The 20,980-nt window shown below is 45.5% G+C and overlaps 1 long non-coding RNA gene across 1 annotated transcript in view; it reads right to left on the bottom strand.

Annotated features, from left to right (window-relative positions):
* Positions 1 to 20,544, bottom strand: part of LOC144152258 (uncharacterized) — a 73,044-nt gene extending 52,500 nt beyond the window's left edge. The window contains exons 1-2 of the long non-coding RNA XR_013319120.1: positions 20,409 to 20,544; positions 6,143 to 6,279 (exon numbers count right to left, since the gene is read on the bottom strand). This is a non-coding gene — a long non-coding RNA (uncharacterized LOC144152258). The remainder of the gene's footprint in view (positions 1 to 6,142; positions 6,280 to 20,408) is intronic.
* Positions 20,545 to 20,980: the final 436 nt, after the last annotated feature.

Genomic DNA, 20,980 nt, shown 5'->3' on the forward strand with positions numbered 1-20,980 from the left:
GAACCTTACATTCTTCTGAACAATCCTACATGTTTAATGGTAGGTCGGCGGCGATTGTATCCACTTTTGTTGCTACTGTTGCGATATCTTAGGAGAGATGAAATGGGACACGTCTGAAATGCATAGTGCACCGTGAACCCAAACTGGGGTCCCCGTTTATTTACCGCTCGTGGCTGACCCAGCTCTAGCGGCGCGTGGCCATCACTCATAGGTGGCTCGTCAGCCCCAGCATAATCATTTTAAATGCGAATGCATTTATTAGCCGGGGGTTGTCTTGCTCCGTTGTCCGGCGTGCGCCTGCATTCGTCCAGCGCGAGCGCACGTGAGCGCGCGCCTCGTAGTTCTGCCTTCGTCGTCGTCGTCGTCGTAAATGCGAATGCATTTCTTAGTCGGGGGTTCACACACTGCAACGTGAGCATTACGCCTCTCCCTGGCGGTGACGTCACTGCAGTTGCTCCCACGTCATCATCATCGGTTGGAGAAGAAGAAGAAGACAAGTCTTCGAAGCGAAGAGCGCGTAATGCAGAACGCGTTACGCGCTCGGGAACATCAAGAAGGAGTCTAGTCGTTTGAACGCGCTTCGGGTTCTTTCGGCCGGGCGAACGCGCACGGGGACCACTGGTGGTATCGTTGCTGCGAAGGATTCGACTTCACCGACTTCCATCGCTATCAAGGCACCAGTCGGCAAGCAGTAATGGGAAATCCCCGCATTTCCTCGGGGAAATGCGGGGATTTTTTTCTTCACGCCTGTGTGCTCTGTATATACGATATTAGAGTAAACGTGCTTTGCTACTTTTGTCACGACCACACTGACAATAATGCTGTAGGACTCAATAGATGTCTCTAACACATGTTTCTAAGCCAAAGGACACATCACTTTCACTGGGTCGACTTTTTGATTGCCAGCTCCAAGGCTCGCCGGTCGGTCATAGAAGAAGTTCAGCTCGAAGGCCATGTACATTATTCTCATTGGCGGAAACACCGCATCGGCTTCAAGCTGAGGTGCAACTGGACGTTATCACGGCACTGCCGGTGACTGCCGCATCACTCTGCCCCGCCTTCCCACCGACGACATAGATCACAGCATTATTGTTCTTTTGCTGACGTTTGGGACCGAATGTTCTCGGCCATCTATTTTCACGATGCATTGAGACATGCGCTAAGCCTCAGAAACTTTTCTGTTGTAGCATGATTCCAAATGCGTCGCGTTTAGATGTTGAGGTATGCAACTGAAATCGCAAAAAGTACGTGGCTACACGGCGGAGAAAAGTCTCAAGTGTCTTCTTGTCAATGTTTCCTCAAGGGATGCCTAGATGATGTTACTGTTACTGCCTGGGCTTCTACAAGACTCATTTTTTAGGCTCTTTAAGTTCCACCACGACGCAATCTTCATACGAAGAAAACTGGCGCCTCGTCGGAATACAGCACTTGAGTAAGGGTTCATATTGCTACAGTGCCGCTGACGTACAGTCTTCGTCGAAATTCTGTAGGCCCCAGCGAACTTTGCCGCACCAGGTGCGCGCCCAAGCAGGAGCGCTGAGGCTGCCACTATAGGCTCCTAGTACGGCTAAAGTAACCGAGGGGAATATTCGTTCGTGCCTTCGTAGTGTTTCCTCCGAGGCTATAAGTGTTGCGCTGAATTCCTGCTCTGAGAAACCAGCTAGGCGCCGCTGTTGTCGCGCCCGCCACACTACGAAGGCAAAAATGAAAGTTGCGCTTGCTCTCCTTAGGCGTACTACGGGCCTATGCGGCAACTTCAGAGCCCCGCTTGGCCGCACGCATGCTCCTACCACGATCGCCATGGACTACAAAATTTTGCAAAGGACTGTACGTCGCCGCTGCAGGATCTCTCGCTTTAAGAAGTATGGCGGCTACGGCCATTACGGTGAAGCGGGGGTCACCACTTAGGCACGCAATCTTGCGAATTCTAAAGTAGATGGCCGTCACCATGAAATTTTATGGATGATAAGAGGCGGGCGACGCAACAGGAGTGACTCATAGTCGTTTCAGGTGGATGCTACACCTTCCACATCAGTTAAGGATGACAGTGTTTCGCACTGCACGCCTGCAAATAGAGTGATGGAAGCTGTGCTGATGTCGGACACATCTGCTCCCGTTGAAAGTACCCTCCGCCGGCGAAAGCCATGCCTCCACGTCAGGACTTCGTCTACTCTGTTGAAGCTCCCCCGCACACAGAGACTGTGTAGCTTGCCTATGACTCCGAGTGCAAAGACTTCACTGAGGGTTCCCAAATGATAATCGTCCTTTTTTAAAGCAACGGTTATTAAAGCAACGGGAACTTGGCTACGGAGCCATTTCATTGTGATCCGGCTTCTGCAACCACTGCTGTATAAGGCGATTCTTTGCTAAGGTTCTGCGAGAAGTAGATTATAGGTTCTCGGGTGAGGGCGTATGAGAAAAGCAAACGTACGCACAAACCACTGGAAGACATTCGGGGCGCAAACTTTCCCCGCGTGCCAAATACTGCGTTCTCAAAAGTGCTTGCCTTATTATTAAATTTAAGGGTTCTTCATTCCTGTTGACGTCAGTGAGGATTTCGTGTGGTTGTTTCAGGGAGAGCAATGTCGCACAACTGTAATTCAGAAAACAAATATTTCGTCTGATGGAGATAGTGCCGATGTTTTGCGGTCCTACCTAAATCCTTCCCGCACCGCTGTGTGTCATGCTGTCAGATGGGGGGGGGGGGGGGGGGGGGGCGGGGGTGCTCGTGTAGGGTTGATCAGAAAGATAGGTTAATTTTCTACGACTTGTTGCGGACATATTACAATTGGCCACCTCATATCTTGTTAAGTTACACATTATATTGTCTATTTCGCTACTGGTCACCCGTTTCCTATACTGATGGGATATTGCTCAACCGTGTAATAAGATAGCCTAACAAAAGATATATTAGGCGGCTCCTCCCCTCTCCTAATTTATCCCTCGTATAGAACAAAGGACAGCCTTCTCATCTTTTCTGGTCATCAATTCTATGCGTCTGTTTCATGTGGCAAAAACGGTTATTTTTGCTGCATACTTCATTGCTTCCAGTGCAAACACGACAACAAATGCTACATTGTATCTTGTGACACCAGCTGTAGGACATACACGACATAAACAAAAATTGAGCATTGGTTTATCGATTGCAGGTAGGCGGCTTCCCTTAGGTATGTTTCAGTGAGCGTTAAGAAACAAATTTGACATCTCGTTTGCTACAATTCGAATGCTCGCTCACCGTAACAAGTGAGAGCAGAGTTCTCCGTGATGTCTTTTTACTTGGACTTATTAATGTAAGATGAGCAAGATAAATTATCTTGCTGGGCCTGTTCTGACAACAAAAAGCCTTGTTCACGAGGACATTGCCCAAGTGCACAGTGCCTGTCAATATTTGTGCGATGCTCCTGACTGGTTTTAATGGTTGATATGCTATTTTTCAGTGACTTGCATTTATTGGGTTATAATTTGTTGTAGCGTGGCTTTGGTTTTAATATGCCTGCTTTGTTGCTTTTCGCTTTTGACATGCGACTATTGTTTTCCTTCCCTTTTCTGTGGTTATTGACAGCCATTTGCTTTCATGCCAAAAATAGCAAATACCTGTGTCGAGACGACGACGATTTCTGAAGGCCATGCTTTCCAAAATCAAGCCCAACACAACATGTACCAAACCACAAGGAACCGGCGCACTCCACCTTACCATATACACGCGGCATTTGTAATCTTGAGCATTTACTTCAGTGCGACTGTGCTCTCTAGAGCTTTACTGATACGGGCATTCCAAGGCTCTCTCGCGCGTTCAACTATCGTCGTTGTTGTACGGAAGAATGCATTTTCTGTTTAATTTTGCACGTCCTTGGCCCCCCTCTTCAAATCCAAACTGCTTCAACCCTGTCGCAATGGCGCATTATTTTGGTCGGTGTGCGTGTTGCGTATACCGCTGGTACAACTGAGCTTCGTGTCAACAAAACACTTGTAATCGCATCCCTGTTCAACACTTAGTTCTTCAAAGTTGGCCCTTGTCCCCTTAACTTTTTTGTGTCTACATTGATAGCTTTTGTTTGGTTATTATTAGGAGTCAAGGAATAAATGGGTTTAGACTAGAGTAACACCAAGTGTGGGTTTTAGCTGATGCTGACATTTAGCTCTTTTTTGTAGATAGGTAAAGCATTAGCGTTGGTGTAAATATCCCAATCTCTTCCTGTAAATACCGTGCAAGTGGTGTAAACTGGCAAAAATGTGTGGGTTTTTGGCATGGTCATTGCGACAGTACCGCGAGTAAGATCGAGAGCATAATCTGGCAGTACTGCCAGCGAAGTACTTGGGAGTGGCATTACAATGCTATGCGGGCTGTAATACCTGTGGGCAAAGCAGGCTCTCCGACTGCACAGAAGGACCAAAACAAAGAAAGGCACTGGCTTTTTAATGTTTCCTAGGGCTTCAGTGTGCAACTTGTTGTTTATGAGTAAACTATGGTCCCAGCTCCAGGTACCGCACCGTTCGCGTAAAAATGTATAGAACGAGCCGCGTGAACCTGTTTCGGCTACTGCGCCTGGAGGGCCTCTTTTTATCCCTTCGGTTTTTTCGAGGAGTGGTAAATAGCTTTTGGCTTCTTGAGACGTGCAATGTCCCTTTCTGCGCGTTGTCCGTTGAATACAGTCGTCTAGGATGCTCTCCCTGATTTTTAGTTACACCTGCGCTTTTCTCTTTTGGAGCACCCACATGTTATTTCAGCGAAGTGGTACAGGCCACCAAGTCTTACGTGCATGCCTCACACTCGAGTACTTGCCTAGCGCGACGGGGAAACGATTGTATAATGACCTTGTGGATGGTGTATTGCCTATTCTGTAGTAAAGGTCAGGGTGCCATGCAGGGCCAGGACAAGACGTACGAAAAAGTGTAAGAATGGCTGCGCCACCATGCATGGGTGCAACTACGGCGGAGGTGGTATTTCTGTGTCAGGACACCCACAAAATTTTCTGAGCGCTGCATTCCCCCTACACGCGGTGGGTGGCAGCTTCTCATTTCGGGAGGCTCTTTTTTTTGGCCGGCGTATAACAACACCCGAAAAATATTTCTGGCTACGCCACTGCCGCCATCTGTTACGATGTTCTCTTTCAAAAATCACACGACCGTAGTACTATTGCAAACTTGGCAAAAAAAGAAAGATATCTACCTCCCATGGGGTGTTGACTGCTACCCGTGCAAAAACCCCGAGATGTTCGAAGATACATTTCCCGACATTTGGGACGTGTTTTTTACTGGCACGTGCTGCTGCGGGCCTTAAAAAAGATTTTCCTCCGGATGCCCATAGGTTTGGGTTCACGCCCATCGAGAGGGATGATGGAGTGGCATATGATACATCGTGATGATTCAGGCTCTGCACGGGATTTTTAATTCAATGATGGCCATACGCCATCTTGATATTGATTGAAAGCGTTATAAATATTTTTTTCTTGATTTCAAGAGAAGGATTATTCAAATTTAGAGGGCTCAACCTGACCGTCCAGAGTGGCTGTCCATGATAGTGACGCTAACAAATCTCAAGCAACATTAGCCGCCTTATGCTAGCAATTTTATCGTCATTATGTTTTGTCTTGACCGTGCAAGTGTTTTGTCAAAGTATGGCAATAACGAGAAAGAATTCCCGGAATGCGCAGTTCAATAGACGTTGTCTCCATAACGCCAGAGGCGCAGCTTTAATTCTGACCACGGGTAGTGGTTTAATTCTTCACCCTCGATCATCTCCATCTTCATCGTCACAGAAAGTTGGCTTTCCTGTAGTGCGTTCTGGGTTAACTACCGATGAAATCAGTGAGATGCTGACAAATTTACTTTTTAAAGCTGGATACTCGTACAGAAAATGCTTGCCCGACTCATGTTTCATAGAAGTCTCCTTCGAATCGCAGTACCGCCTAACTTTCTCTTAATGGATTTTATTTTCCTGGATCTGCTAGCGATGTCTGACAGTTTTAGGACGGTCTTTCTGTAACGCTGTCGCAGGACGCCACATTTTATTTTAGGGTGGTGTTTTATGATTTCGCCCCCCTATTTTTGCGTCCCACTCTACTTTTTTGCAATCGTTTAGAAATAACTGGCTCTTCTCACCATTGTATTCTATTATAAAGATGTCAATACAAGTACTTACGTTGTTCCATTATCCAGGTAGGTCTGGTTGAATTCATACATTGTGCTATTCAAGTATACTTTGGTAGCTCTGGTGCAATTGTAGGACGGAGGGTAGCTCTGAATCTTTTTCCATATTGGGTCCGTCGTGTTCAGTGACTGAAAAAAAGCAAAATTATTAAGTGGTCCTTCTCATCGCTTTGATAATCTGTTCAGAATAAAAGCCTATTGGTAAGGCTTTATGTGGAAGACAAAGAACTCCAAAGAAAGGGGGCTGTCAGTAGTATTTGAGTAATGCGGCCAGTAAACGTATTTGCAGACACGGGTTTGACAGCCATTAAACCGAAGTTGTTTCTTTTTCGATTTCAAGGAGCACATTTCTATATATACCGTAATAGATCCTTTCGGCACAACAGGGCACATAAGCGAAATAGTAAAATGTGACGGAAAGCATTCGGCCCCTGATATGTGCATAACAAGGGTGTCTTACCCGCCTAATATCCAATTTGTTTCTACAAATGGCGCTATGGAAGCCTTCGCCCAGCTAAGCCATCTCTTAATAGCGGTATGTGTGCAAACAGTATGTTCAAAGTGTCAGAATAATAAGGTACGTGTTTTTGATCGTAAAGGCAATATTCTGGTTGTTCCGTTGAGCTGCAAGATGACTGTTCAGTGTACGTCACTTTGCCGTGCGAAGATACTGTTATCACCGCCTCCTGCTGCTAAGATCTATGGTAGCCCAGATAAACGGGCCCATCTACTGGGACGGTTTTATGATGCAAAACGCCATTCTCTAATCAAGAAATTACAAAGTTTTAAAAATAGATCAAATTTTTTATGATGACCGAAGATGAAATACCTGGACGTGCGTGTTAGGGTAAACTTTTCGGAAGAAACGTGGATAGCTCATAAAAAGCTAATCAACTTTCGGGAGTCCCTGCCTGGTACGCATTCCTTTAAATTGAAATACAGAAAATAACTATTGAACGAAAATTATTACTCATATAGCCAAGGCCAAAGTAACAGACAGCCGGACGTGCTCTTGTGCTTCAGATTGTTATTCCCCTGTATCAACACAGCCGGAGCACCCCAAATGTCTTACACCCTAGAAGCCAAAACTTAAAACAACCAAACCACATCGCAATAATGGTTGCCGATGGGTTGGGCTATACGGCTTTCATTTGGGCATGTTTTCGTCCGTTTTACGAAAGTTATAAGCGTAAAAAATGCATATAAATGTCGAGAGCCATGAGTTCATGTTCCGCTAACATCGTAGTTTTTACGAAAACGTGGATTCACCGGAATATACGCCACTGTGAAATCTTCAAAATACCCAATCGCGTAAATTTATTGCTGCGAAAGAGAAGCAAGGCAAGGCGGGGGCGTGCTTGTGGCCATACGTAAACAGTTTGAGTCCTTTGCCCTAAATATTTCGTCAAATCTCAAAACAGTTAGCAGTGGCTTAGCTCAGATATGCCAGGATATATGTAGCGCGAGCTAAGTTTCAGCAATCCAATCCAATCTAATCCAAGCCAATCCAATCTAATCCAATCCAGTCCACTCCATTCCAGTCCAATTCAGTCCAGTCCAGTCCAGTCCAGTCCAGTCTAGTAGAGTCCAGTCCAGTCACTGTTCCTCGCGCATGCGCAGCACGGCTGTCCAGGAGCCGCGCGAAACGGCTATCAGGTGGCTCCGGCGCAGCAGCACGCTTGGCTACTGCGCAACGAAGGCGCACAGCTGGGCACGCGCCGGCGCCAGTGCGTCTGCCGTGCTATGATGTTATTCCTTTGCAACGCGCAGACTGGCGACTGTGCAGACCCAATTCTCTGCACACCCGTACACCAATTGGATTGGCAATCCAATCGAGTCTAAATTCAAATCTAAATCCATATCCAATTCAATCCAATTTAATGCTCCTCGCGCTTGCGCAGCCCGGCCCTTCAGGGTCCACGCGAAAGTGCTCAACCTCGGCCACCCACTGTAGCTTACGCTACAATGATCTCTAATCCCCCCTAAGGGTACACTGCAGCACACCCTTTGCACCTATATAAGCGTGTGTGCTCCAACGTTGTATGTTACTCAAGATGAAGACTGGTCCCGCAGTCGAAACGTCGGTAAACCACTGTTTTTGTTTTAATCGTGCGTCTACCATTTTCTCAAGTATATATATATATATATATATATATATATATATATATATATATATATATATATATATATATATATATATATATATATATTATGTTTACTTACGTAGCGGCAACGGGACTTGCCTTCATCAAAGTAAAGTTACATGATTTTGCTGTCGCAAACATTTTGAACACATTTCTTATATAGGTTTGCATAAAACTGTGAGAAAGAGCTGAAAATGTTTCCGAAATGGGGAGTGTGCATACAGTCAGGCTACGCCTATGTTACAACATCAACAAACAAACAAGAAAAATAAAAAGGGGGGGGGAGCGAGAGAGAGAAAAAGGGGCCGTGTTAACAATGCAGCGTTCAAGGTTGCACCATGACGGGTCAACGTATGCCGCGCGGGCTGCAAGTTCAGACAATGGGGGAAACTGGACAACCGCGGTTTGAAAAGAAAGGGAAGAGTATACACTGAGGTATTCAGTGACTGCTGAGACTGGTTCGGGGGGAAGCGAAGATGGGTGTGCCCCCGCGGGTCAAGAGAATAGATAGGGGGCACAAAAGAGCATTTCACAGAAGCTAGCAATTGAACAGGAAATAGGTAGGGTCACAAAAGGTTAAACATGAATAGATCACAAAGAGTTAAACATTATTAAGTGATGGTGGGAACGAGGCCTCCCTCCCCAGGACAAATGGCATTGTTGAGCCGCATTAGGCTAATAAAGCTGCTGTATTAGGAGAGTTTCTGCGAATTCTGATGGCAAACTCGAGGGTAGGAATAATGAACATAGTTATAAAAATTATGAAGCCGCTAATTTTAATCGAGGGATAGGCACGTTAGTTTTCCGTAACTTTCATTAATTCCAAGCGTGGCTGACCCAAACTTATAAATGAGATAAGATTCCCGAACCTCGTGGTCGTGGTGCGTTTTGAAGGCGGATTCTAAAATCGTTGCTTTAAGATGTTCAAATGCATGTCCGGGACTGTTCACATGTCTTGACAGGGGCAAATAAGGGCAGCTTTTTGCATGAGAGCGGTGATTATTGAACCGTATTCGGAAGGGCGTTTCACGACATTAGCGGAGTCACAGTTAAAGTTACCTTTTATATTTACGTAGTAGTCTGAAGCCGTGCTGGTGGCGCGCTGTGTAGTGGTCATGTGTGGGCATACTTTACATCGGGGTTTATTGCAGGGCATGCAGCCAGTAGTTGCCGGTCGGTTGATACGAGAGTTAGTAAGAAAGTCACCTAAATTCTTATTACGCCGGTAGACAACGCGTGGTGGTTCGGGGAATATGCTTTTTAAGCGGTCACTTTGCATTAGGATATTGTGATGTTTTTTGAGCACGGTTGACACTCTTGGAGCGGAGGATGAGTGGGTTAAAACTACGTTAGTTTGCGGGTTCCCGTTGGGGGCTTTTTTCTTAGATTTTGTTACGGTCTAATTGGTTGGCTCGCACAATAGCGTCGTCGATAACTTTTTCCGGGTATTTTTTATTCAGGAGGGCGGTCTATATATATATATATATATATATATATATATATATATATATATATATATATATATATATATATGTTTAGGTATTTTTGTTTCCTGTGCTTGGGGGTGGTAGCCAGCGCGACTCGGACTGAAACGTCCGAGCACAGGAAACAAAGCACCGGAAAAATAAATACCTAAACATAAATGCCCCACAAAGTGGAGGGGAAAATCGCCCCCCCGGTAGCGTAGTGGTTATCGCACCAGACCGGTATTCTGGAGGTCGTGGGTTCGGATCCCACCTGGCAGGCATTTTCTCTCCACTTTCTTTCTTTTAAAGCAAAGCTTTTTACCTCTACCCCCCAAGGGTTCTTTCGCGACCGTTGGTGTCACCAGAAAACTCTAGCGAACAAATAAAAGAATTTACTGGCACCGCCGGGAATCGAACCTGGAACTAATAGACTAACAAAGCGAGAGCCCGCTGTCTTACCGATTTAGCTACGAGCCCACGCGAAGACTGGGAAGACAGGTGGTGTACTCACCTATCATCTCTACGGGTCTACCCCCTGCGTTCTCGCTGAATGCCACGTGAAAGCGTCACGCGACCACTCACGCCCGTCTAGTGCCCTTGTGCCCAGCTTGCGCCATTTGCTAAGAGTTACAAAGATTAAAGGAAGCTCAGACCAATGCATGGCATCTCTCTTCTAGTACGCCAATGTGCTAACGCCTGTGGCCTCCAGTGTTCACGTAAACAATCACAGCTCCTTGTCGTCCGCCCTCACGCCAAACCAAGGAATACATTCAAATACTCCTTGATGGCCAGGCCATCACTCCAAACCCCATTATCAAGATCCTGGGCCTACATCTCGAGGCTAACCCCAAGAGTGACGTCTCCTTGAAGCGCCTCGAAAACAGCAATAATCAAACCATACACATGATCAGGCGAGTTGCCACCAAGAAGCGAGGCCTAAGGGAATCCAGTACCTTTCGCTTAATTGAAGCTTTTGTCCTCTCGAGAGTTACTTTCGTCAACCCCCTGTATTCTTCTCGAAAAGGAAGACATAGAGATGCTTTATATAATGATTAGAAAGGCGGTCGAGCAGGCCATTGGTCTTCTCATGAGTGCATCCACACAGAGGCTGCTTAGCACAGGGCTCCACAACACGGTGAAAGAGCTAATAGAAGGCCATCTTTCTAAACAGAAGGTGCGACTGAGATCTGCGATGGGTAACCGCATGCTTCACCAGATTGGCTGGGCAGCCCAGAATGTCACTCCGCTTGGTGTACTCCCAGACTCTTGGCGACTAAAAGTAAATATGCTCCCTTTGCTTAGAAATATGAACCCCTCACATGACGAGGGTCACCGAAAAACACGTGCTCAAGCGCTAAACACCACCCTCGGTGGGGATCATGGAGTTATCACACAGACGCCTCCAAACATCGATGGCAGCAATACGCCATCATCATGGCTACCCCCAGAACCAACCTCCTTGCGTGTACCTCGCTTAGGACCCAAGAAATGACGGCAGCAGAAGAGGCGGCCATCACCTTGGCTCTCGCTCAACCAGGGGTTCGGAGGGTAGTGATCGATTCCCAGCAAGCCTACTGGAATTACTAGTACGGTTGAGTGTCCTGACCTACAATGCGCGTGCTAAAGAACAACTCCCCAAACGGTTCCATTCAGCTCATCTGGACACCCCCTCACGCTTCAATTTTGGGCAACAAATACGCCCACCCAACAAGCCTGCGCTTTTACCACCTGAGCTATGGAGCTGCACGAGGACAGTCACGCGCTTGTCACGTTCAGGGAGATAACCCAGCATTATCGCCTTCTGAGACAGACCGCACCTTCGCCCTACCCTGACCTTTCCAGAGAACAACAAACTACCCTACGGCTCATACAATCCGGGCTCCTTCCCCCAGCCTACGCGTCTTCACTTAATGTATCCCAATCGCCGACGCTGAATGTAAATTTTGCTCAGAAGTAGGAACACTCCGCCCCTTAATCGGGGTGTGCGACTTTAGCCATGAGCGCCCTCCTCTCTTTTCGTCAACTACACAACGAGAGCAGTAGAAGATGCTGCGGTCCAGGCCCTCTCTATCTACCCAGCTTCAGCGGGTGGACAGAACACAGGCCGCGCGGACTGCATATGGGCCCCACAGAAAAAGGAATCACTCCAAAGGGCTGCACTCTCGGCCGTTCAGAAATCTGAACAGAAGTATTTCTCCCTGCTCCTCCTTCTCTGCCGCAAATCTCGTCGCCTCCGTCCGCGGCGCAGAGACGAAGAGCGATCGTCTAACACCGGGTTGGAGCTTACTTAAATTTTATAAAAAAGTTTCCACTCTTGTGCTACACCAATGCAGCTCAACCAAACACCGCTCATGCTTCATGCATTGATTTAACCTTAACAAGAATATATCTTTGAAGTAATAAATGGTGTGGTTAAGTGCATTTCACTTCTCTCTGGTTTTGCTATTTGTACAGCGATGTGAGTGAATTTAAGTGACCTCGCATGGGTAATCGTTATGGGTGCCATTTACAGCTTTGCTTTCCAACCACATTCACAGGGTGAATTGGCGCGATTTTTTTTAAATTCTTTATCTGTTTCAATGACCTACCACATCCTCCCCTTTGCTTTGCGAGGTTTTCTTGACTGCCAACTCTTGTTTCTGTCTTATTTTCAACGAGCACCTCATTTCACCTCCCGAAAAAAAAAACGGTCTGGCGCGATAACCACTACGCTACCGGCCGGGCGATTCTCCCCTCTACATTTATATATATATATATATATATATATACATATATATATATATATATATATATATATATATATATATATATATATATATATATATATATATATATATATATATATATGTATATATATATATATATATATATATATATATATATATATATATATACATATATATATATATATATATATATATATATATAATCTAGAGAAAGATAAACTCACAAAGCGCGCAGAAATTGTATAAGTAAAGAGTCGGATACACAGCAAGAACAATAACACACAATGTTTACTTACGTAGCGGCAACGGGACTTGCCTTCATCAGAGTAAAGTTCAATGATTTTGATGTCATGTAACTTTACTCTGATGAAGGCAAGTCCCGTTGCCCCTACGTAAGCAAACATTGTTTGTTATTGTTCTTGCTGTGTATCCGACTCTTTACTTATAATATATATTTATATATATATATATATAATATATATCCCGGGTCATTAATTTAATAATTTGAAGGTAACAATAATTGAATCCAATTTCAACAGCAACCACGCACGCGAAGTTCGCGAATCATATCTCATATTTAAATTCAAAACCGCATCTTCTGGGCTGAACGAAGGCGTGGGCGCGTTGACATGTTTGCCACAATAATTACTCGCCTTTCTTTTGTTCGCTTCTTGCGTGACCAATCCTCTTTTTAGGCATACCAGCGCCGGCTTTATCCCTCCAGGTTCACTCAATTAGCCTCTTAGCGCCGGCTTAGCCACATAGCGCCGGCTTCACTTGACACATTCCTAAGACGAAAAGCGAAGGCGCGCTGACGCGTGCTCCCCAGTTCCTTATCTCGTTCTGCCGCTTTCACCCCGCTTCTTCTGTTGACACATTCCTAAGACGAAAAGCGATGACGTGCTGACGCGCGTTCCCCACTTCCTTATCTCGTTCTGCCGCCTTTACTCCTATCTCTTCCCCGCCCCCGCTTCTTCTGTTAATTCCTATGAGGAGAGGCGCCAATTTACCTCCTTCCTAGACGCCCCTTTGCATTTTTCTTTTCTCTTTGTTGTACCACTTGCCAATAACTACTTCTAAACAGGGCGCATTGTAGCGCACCTTTTCTCCCAAAAAAGAGGGAGGGCAGTGCATTCCCTCTCATGTGTATGTCTTGCGTTTTTTCTTGTTTTGCTGAATGATGACGTATGATTTCTTTCAAAGAGGGCGCACTGTAGCGCAACTTCCTCCTCTCTCCACACGCACCTATAAAAGCGTTCTGCAGTGTACTGTAAATGTTACTCCGATGAAGACTGGACCCACAGTCGAAACGTTAGTAAACATGTTTGTTTTTGTTTTTTGAGACTTGCGTCGGACTCTACTTTTTGATATTTTTTCTGGACCATTGGAAACTTCTTTTGTTCGACCGTATATATATATATATATATATATATATATATATATATATATATATATATATATATATATATATATATATATATATATATATATATATATATATATATATATATATAAATATATATAAATAAGGTTTGTAGAGACAGAGACACACAAGAAGGACATTAAAAAAAAATAAAAGTTTACTGACGTTCCAGGGAGAGGACTCCCTTTCTTCTGAGTACCCTTTAGTCTGAAGAAAGGGAGTCCTGAAGAAAGGGAATTATATATATATATATATATATGTATGTAATTGTGCGGCACAGGTGTCACAGAACACTTTTATTTTAGCCAAATAGTCATGTAGTCGATAAGCTAAAATTGCAATGAAGAGAGAAAGTATAATTTGCTTTGACTGAACCCTTCTGCTCCTCAGTGTATCAATAATTTATGGGCGCAAAGTTTAAAACAAAAAAAAAATTTACACCATCTTCCCGCAAGGGGAACCATGGGGTAGATGCGACGCATCGGGGGTTTCCGTTGCGTTTCCGTTATGTTAGCGTGTCCATTGTTGTTGTGTGTCCATATTTTGCGCAGCATGTTCACCCCGGATGCGTCGCATCTACCCCATGGTTCCCCTCGCGGGAAGATGGTGTAAATTTTTATCGGGGTGGGCGGTGCTTGTTACGGTTGCGCCAACCACCGCGATAGCAGGCCTGTTAGTCTCCATTCAAATCATCCGTGGTCATCGGAGGATGTCATCGGCGGAGCGGTAATGGAGCGACTGAGCGGAGCGGCGGAGTTACCGCGTTTATATGCAGCGGAATGAGAGAGAGCAGCGCATAGCAGCGCATGCTCATGTGTTAACCGAGCGCAAGTTGCGCGCAAGCTGCGCGCTAACCCGCACTCACGCACAGCTGGCACGGCGACGGAGAAGCACCGGCGAGCGCTAACACGCAGTTGGCGCTGCGTGAGAGCGGCGCTAGCGCGCAGCTGGCACAGCGAGGAGAATGGGCCGGACGACGCTAGGCCGGACTAGGCCGGACGACGCCGGAGGGACAAGGCGAGTGAAAGAGATGCGTCGCATCTAGAAGGCGGAATAGCTTGCTTACGTTGATATATACGTTTGAATATTTCTTGCTCATGAACCGTGAGCTATAATATTTAAGCCGCCAGAGTATCAAGCGCTCAGCACCTTGATCGTGTGATAAACTGGATTTTGAAGTGGCAGCCCCTGATGGCGCCCAAGTATACGATAAAAAATCTAAGTCAGAAAGCCGCCTCATAGTGCCTTTTACAATGTGATACAATGTACATTGTACAATGCACAGTATCCTTCGCAGTTTGGTGCGACAAAGCACATATCTTCTGAAATTACTTACTTAAGAAACGACCATGCCGAATTTGTATCCTCGTTACCCGCAGATATAACGAACACCCGTTTATCGAGCAGTTAGTGCTTGGCCATCATAAATCTCTGCACGAACTTTGTGTGACCCTTGAAAACATCCCTAAACATTTACAACTTCAGTAAAATACCGAAAACACTTGGCACAGCATCGGTCATACAATTTACTCCTATTCTGTGCAAACAACCTCGAAAAGACAAAAAAGACGAAGTTTATCTTTGTTTGCTGGGTAACGGCTTGTTGTTGCCCACTGCTTTGTGCACAGCATTGAACGGTGAGGATGTTTCTTGATAGTGTTTCAAAAATATTTTTCTTAAGGAAGTACACCCAATATGTAGTTGAAAAAAAGAGCTCTGAGGACGAGAGTTTACAATTACTTAGCAACGAGAAGTTGACCCGAAGCTCTGAAAATAATTTTTATGTAACAATTAGTTCATAAATTTCCGACGAATGTGGCCGCTGTCCGCTGAACCCCTTTCTAAGCATCAGTGCAGAAAAAATATTGAAGCGATGACGCCACCACGAACACAGGACCAAGGGATCACTAAGAGAAGCCCTTGGGGCGAAGTGAAGCGGTACTGCAGCAGCACATCGTGACGTAAAGGTAAACAGGAACAAACTGATTTACTTCAACGGGTGACACCAGAGCAAAAAATGCATCTCCTCTTCGGGTATTCGGCTAGCAATGCCATGCAGCTCTCGCCCACCGAACCACCAAGTGGCGCACCTGCATCGATTTGACATAACCTAAAAGTGTGTACGAGTTTTCACTATGCCAATCGGTGTATCTCACGGCGACAACCAAAGGCGTTGCGACCGTCGTTACTAAGGCAGACAATGTTATTTGTGCACTCGCTGAATAGCTTACATGTTAGCCTTGTAGGAATATCCGTGAAAGTGGGATGTTACTTGCGTTTTATATGTGAAGATTAAGCTGGCGGTAATATTTGTCTTTAGCTTAGCCTTTTGAAAACGCTGTTTCTCAACAATTGCGATAAAGCCAGCACAATACCCAGCATTCGGCGTCTAACCTTGTTTTGAAAGCTAGCCTCTACTTTATGGGGACACGACCTAATGATGACATCTTGAAGACAATAGGTTGCAACCTCTCTTTTTACTAACTTGAAGTGGCTATTAAAAGTAGGGCGAAGGCGCTTCTTTGTTTCGGGTTTGTATGTTCAAGACGTTTTGGAAAAACATTGGGGTCAAGCTCTGGAAAAAATTCGCGCATCTTGCAGTAGCAGTGCAAGGTTGGAGAAATAGCAGATCTGCGGCTTCTCTCTCTTTGTCGGAGACCTGGCTGTTGCCCTCACTTGGATTTCTGAACTTGCCATTGAGAAATCTTGATGACTGGCCGGCCCGGATTATTGTGCCTGCAAGTCTTCACATCTCTCCTAAAGTGGACCCTGTTAGCCCACGCTCGATCACGCGGCAACCAGTTTCGAGTATTCGGCGTCTCTAGCGCAAACTCGGCATCTGTACTCCACACTTCAGGCATGAACGCACGTGAACTGGCAAGAAAAGTGAAGGCGAGAGATCGCACAGCGAAAACTGGGCAGAGTGGGCTCGAAGGTCGAGCTAGCGGACTCCGGGCGCTCCTCACGAGACCAGCGGTCGCGTGGACTTGGCTCGGCAGAGTTTTCTGGTAACGCTCCACGGGGGAACTAATAGCCTAAACAACTGTCCTGTTAAAATTCAAATGGCATTCCCTGTGGCTCCTCGATATTAATTTCACTTCTTTGCAGAGAGCGAGGAAATTACTCGAACCTAGGCAGTTTCATTGTCAAAGTCAGGTGCAACAGAGTAATTTTTAGGGGCCGAATAATCGACTACTTATCAGTTTGTCTTCTAAACCAAAAGTGAATGATATCCTCGACTTTCTTATAAAATGTAGCTGCCCGGCTTCAAACCAACCACCTGACTCCCTCAAGTGGCAATCCAAGGTCAAAGGGGAATACACTGGTAATCCCAAATAAAGTACTCCTGTCAGTGGAACCATTGTCACAGCGTGACCAAACAAGGGGAGGAGATGGCTCGGGGGCTGAGGCTCGCGAAGACGAAAATCACGGCAATCCCAACTGAAACCTTGGAAGCATGCAAAAGCTTCATATTTTGTTGTCTGGTGGCAGACAATTACATAGGTCATCAACAAAACTCCCCAATACAACCGTAATGCTGGTGTGTATGCCTGCGCATTTTATTTCATTTATTCCATCTTTGAGGACCTACGGTTACACGAGGAAGCTCAAGTGGCGACTTAGACTTCAACGCTCGAAATTACACACAAATAAGCAAAAGAAGCACAGAGAAACCGCGATAGAATTCAAATATGCAGTTAAAACAAGGAAGAACATGAATGCCGTCGGAAAATGAAGAAAATACATGTGTTAGAAATATATAGAACAAGTCAAATTATCAAGAACACGCCCATTGCGCAGACAAATGGTCGGTAAACTTACGGCCGAACGTTTCGCGGTTGAGGCATGATGTTAAGTGTTCCGCGGGCGGAAAACATGAGGTGGGTAAGGCTGATGTCCTGCTGGTGATACGAGCAATGGGTCTGCTTCTGCTGTAGTATAGGCAGGCTGAAGTTTTGTGCAATGGTTGAAGGAATCAGTGACGTGAGTGAAAATGGATGTAGTAGCCGTAAATAAGGCATAGACAATTCGGTGGGATTCAAGCGTTGGGAGGAAAACAGGGTCTTTTATTGCAGGGACGATGGTCCTAAGGAAGCATTGTGAATATATTAAGCGAGCAGTGCGGTATTGAACGGACTCTTATTTGGTTGTTAGGTAGGCTCGTGATGGATGCCAAATTGATGCTGCATAATAAAATTTCTGGCCTACAAAAGTGATAAAAGCTAGCTTTTTTACTTCAATGTATGCGCACTTAAGGTTACGTCTGAGGTAGCAACAGTTCTCGATGCTGTAGAGAAGGATAGCGATCACGTCAAGTGAACCCCGAGATATTTATAATAACGAGGCGATGGGAGCGGCATCAATGACATAAAAGTTGGGGACTGCTGCCTGTTTACGAGCAAATGATAATGATTTGCACACTTCCCAATGCTGACCGGCATGAGCCATTAATCATCACACCATGAACCATTAATCACACAATGAAGCTTCGAAACACAACCGGTGTTCTTTATGGCGGTTTTGATGGCTGAATCATCAGCAAAAAGACGAAGATGGGATTTTATAGTTACAGTCAAGCCATTAATGTAGACGAGAAGAAAAAGGGGCGATAAACCGGGGCTTTGCGGGACGCCGGAAGTTACTTTGGAGAGGACTGTTGATAGCTGTCGTTGGCGGTAAACTGCATGCATCCTGTAAGAGAGTGCTGAATCCAAATGGATAACTTAGAAGGTAGACCAAGCGAGCTTATCTTACAGAACAGGTGATTCTGAGGTGCAGAATTTCAGAATCTGGAGCGTCTGGTGGTTCTAAGGTTCATCTGCATGGAGGTTGTTATCGATAAAACGAAGCAAATCGGGCGTAAATTCGGTTTGTTTGCGGAGATGCTTGCGGAAATTATGATGGTACGGAAAGAAGAAATGAATTGATTTAACGTAATTCTTGATAGTAGATGCTTTAATATGTATAGTAAGTATGAAACAAATGCACGTCAAAGAGTGTGGATGGTATTAGCACGAAGTGACCTGTCGCCTGTCTTGATAACTGTTGATATCTGGCCTTTCTTCTAAGTGTGAAAAACTGTACCTGTTTGAATGAATTTTGGGAATAAAAGGGCGTATAAGGCTAGAATGTTCGAATGTTTTTAAGACGTTTGGCAGTAATGCTGTCAGAGCCAGCGGATTAAGGTGCTTTAAGATGGTTCAAGGTAAGTGGTCAGGTGAGTGCATGCCCCAATATAGAGCATCGAAGTGTACCGCGATAAAGAATGAGAACTTGAATAGCAGGCCATGGACTGCGTGGAGAAGCCTGCACCGACAGTAGCATTGCGAGGGATGTCCTAGAATTACATAACTAGTTTTTTCACCTTTACGCGACCTCACCAAAACCTCAATAAGTTCGAATAATTCTCCGACTGCTACAAACCGACAACTTAGGTATCTAACGATTATATACCGGGAATCCCCCCGCCTATTTTCAGCAGATTCTCAGCGCTGTCAAGAGCCACATACGACGAGACTTATTCTTTTAGGGGGCAGATATGACTTGCACATACCACCCGTTCCTTGCACATCAACCACGCAGAGCTTTGGGAAACATTGATGCGCACACCCTTTCTCTAGAATAGGCTTTTGCTCACAAGGAAAGAGGTCGATGTTAAAACGGCTCTAGGTTCTTGTAAAGACAGAGCCACTGCGACAAGAACATCCTTATTGAACTCAATTAACATGTTTGGGCCCTCTTTCTCTCCCTATTTTAATGGAGCTGTGCGAACTACTTCAAAAGCTTCCCACAGCGACGCTGCACACACAATTATTTCTAGCGCAAAACTGATACTATCACTCTACAGGAATCCATTGAAAAATACTTATTCGGCATTCCGCTCCAAAACTATTTAGGCATCCCCGGCAGTTCTTACTCACTGAGCTATAATGTATGTGCAACCTTCTTTGCTACTGGTCTCGTTACAATTAGGACTTCTGTCTTCGGAAAATCAAAATTCTCCCTGCGCACGCCCGCGCGCGCGTGCATGCGTGCGGGCGTGCGTGCGTGCGTGCGTGCGGGCGTGCGTGTGTGTGTGTGTGTGTCTGTGTGTGCGCGTGTGCGTGTGCGTGTATGTGCGTGTGCGTGTGCGTGCGTGAGTGTGCGTGCGTGTGTGCGTGCGTGTGTGTGTGTGTGCGCGCGCGCGCGCGTGTGTGTGGTGTCTGTATGTGAGTGCGTGTGTGTGCGCGTGTGTGTATGTGTTTGCGTGTGTCCGTGTCTGTGTGCGGGCGCGTGGGCGTGTGCGTGTGTTGTATGTGTGCGCGTGTGTGCGTGCGCCTACAGTTCGAGAATTGGGTACGTGAATTTTTAAGGTGGTGCAACATAAAGAACTCATTACCAATGTCAAAGCACGAAATTTAAGCAAAAATTGTTTTTAGATGTTACAAATTTTGGACTTGTCTCGCCTTACAACAAATACCATGCGCAAACGTTCACGGAATAAAGCAAGCTTTCTTACGTCAAACAGATCCCACAAATACGGGCGCCTGCCGGTGCCGTATCTGCCCGAAGCCAGTGCTACAAGTAAGGCCAAAGTGAAGGTTGAAAGGGTGGCCCTCATCTTGTTGACAAAGTGGCGATGATAGCACTTCAGGAGATAGTCGTACCCTTTTCTTCAATCTTTTGGCCTAATATATATGCCTCGAAGCCCGCGTTATTTTTATTTTGCTTTATTTTCTCCGCTGCGTTCAGTTCTGAGAGGGCAAAGACCTTTTCTGACCGCAATGCCCTAGGTCTCGAGTCTAGATGGATATCTTGGCCGAAGAAAGCGCACAAAGCATTTCGACATTCCATGTGCCTCCGAGAAAATGAACAGCCGGAGTTGTTGTCAAAACGCAGGGTAAAATCCTATTAATAGCACGTTTATCATTACTCGCTGATTAAATTTATCTACGTTGCCTTCTGTCAGAAGATTTTGACGGTAACAACAGTAAATTTTGGTAATTGTTTTTACCCCCAATATAGGTGAAAAAGCTAATACGTTTTGACTAAGACGTAAAACGTGTGTTTAAATACATTAAAAGCTCGTTA

Source organism: Haemaphysalis longicornis, unplaced genomic scaffold (genome assembly GCF_048455015.1).
Source record: "Haemaphysalis longicornis isolate Haplotype H1 unplaced genomic scaffold, Haemaphysalis longicornis Haplotype H1 scaffold_9, whole genome shotgun sequence".
In the NCBI taxonomy this organism is placed as follows: Eukaryota; Metazoa; Arthropoda; class Arachnida; order Ixodida; family Ixodidae; genus Haemaphysalis; species Haemaphysalis longicornis.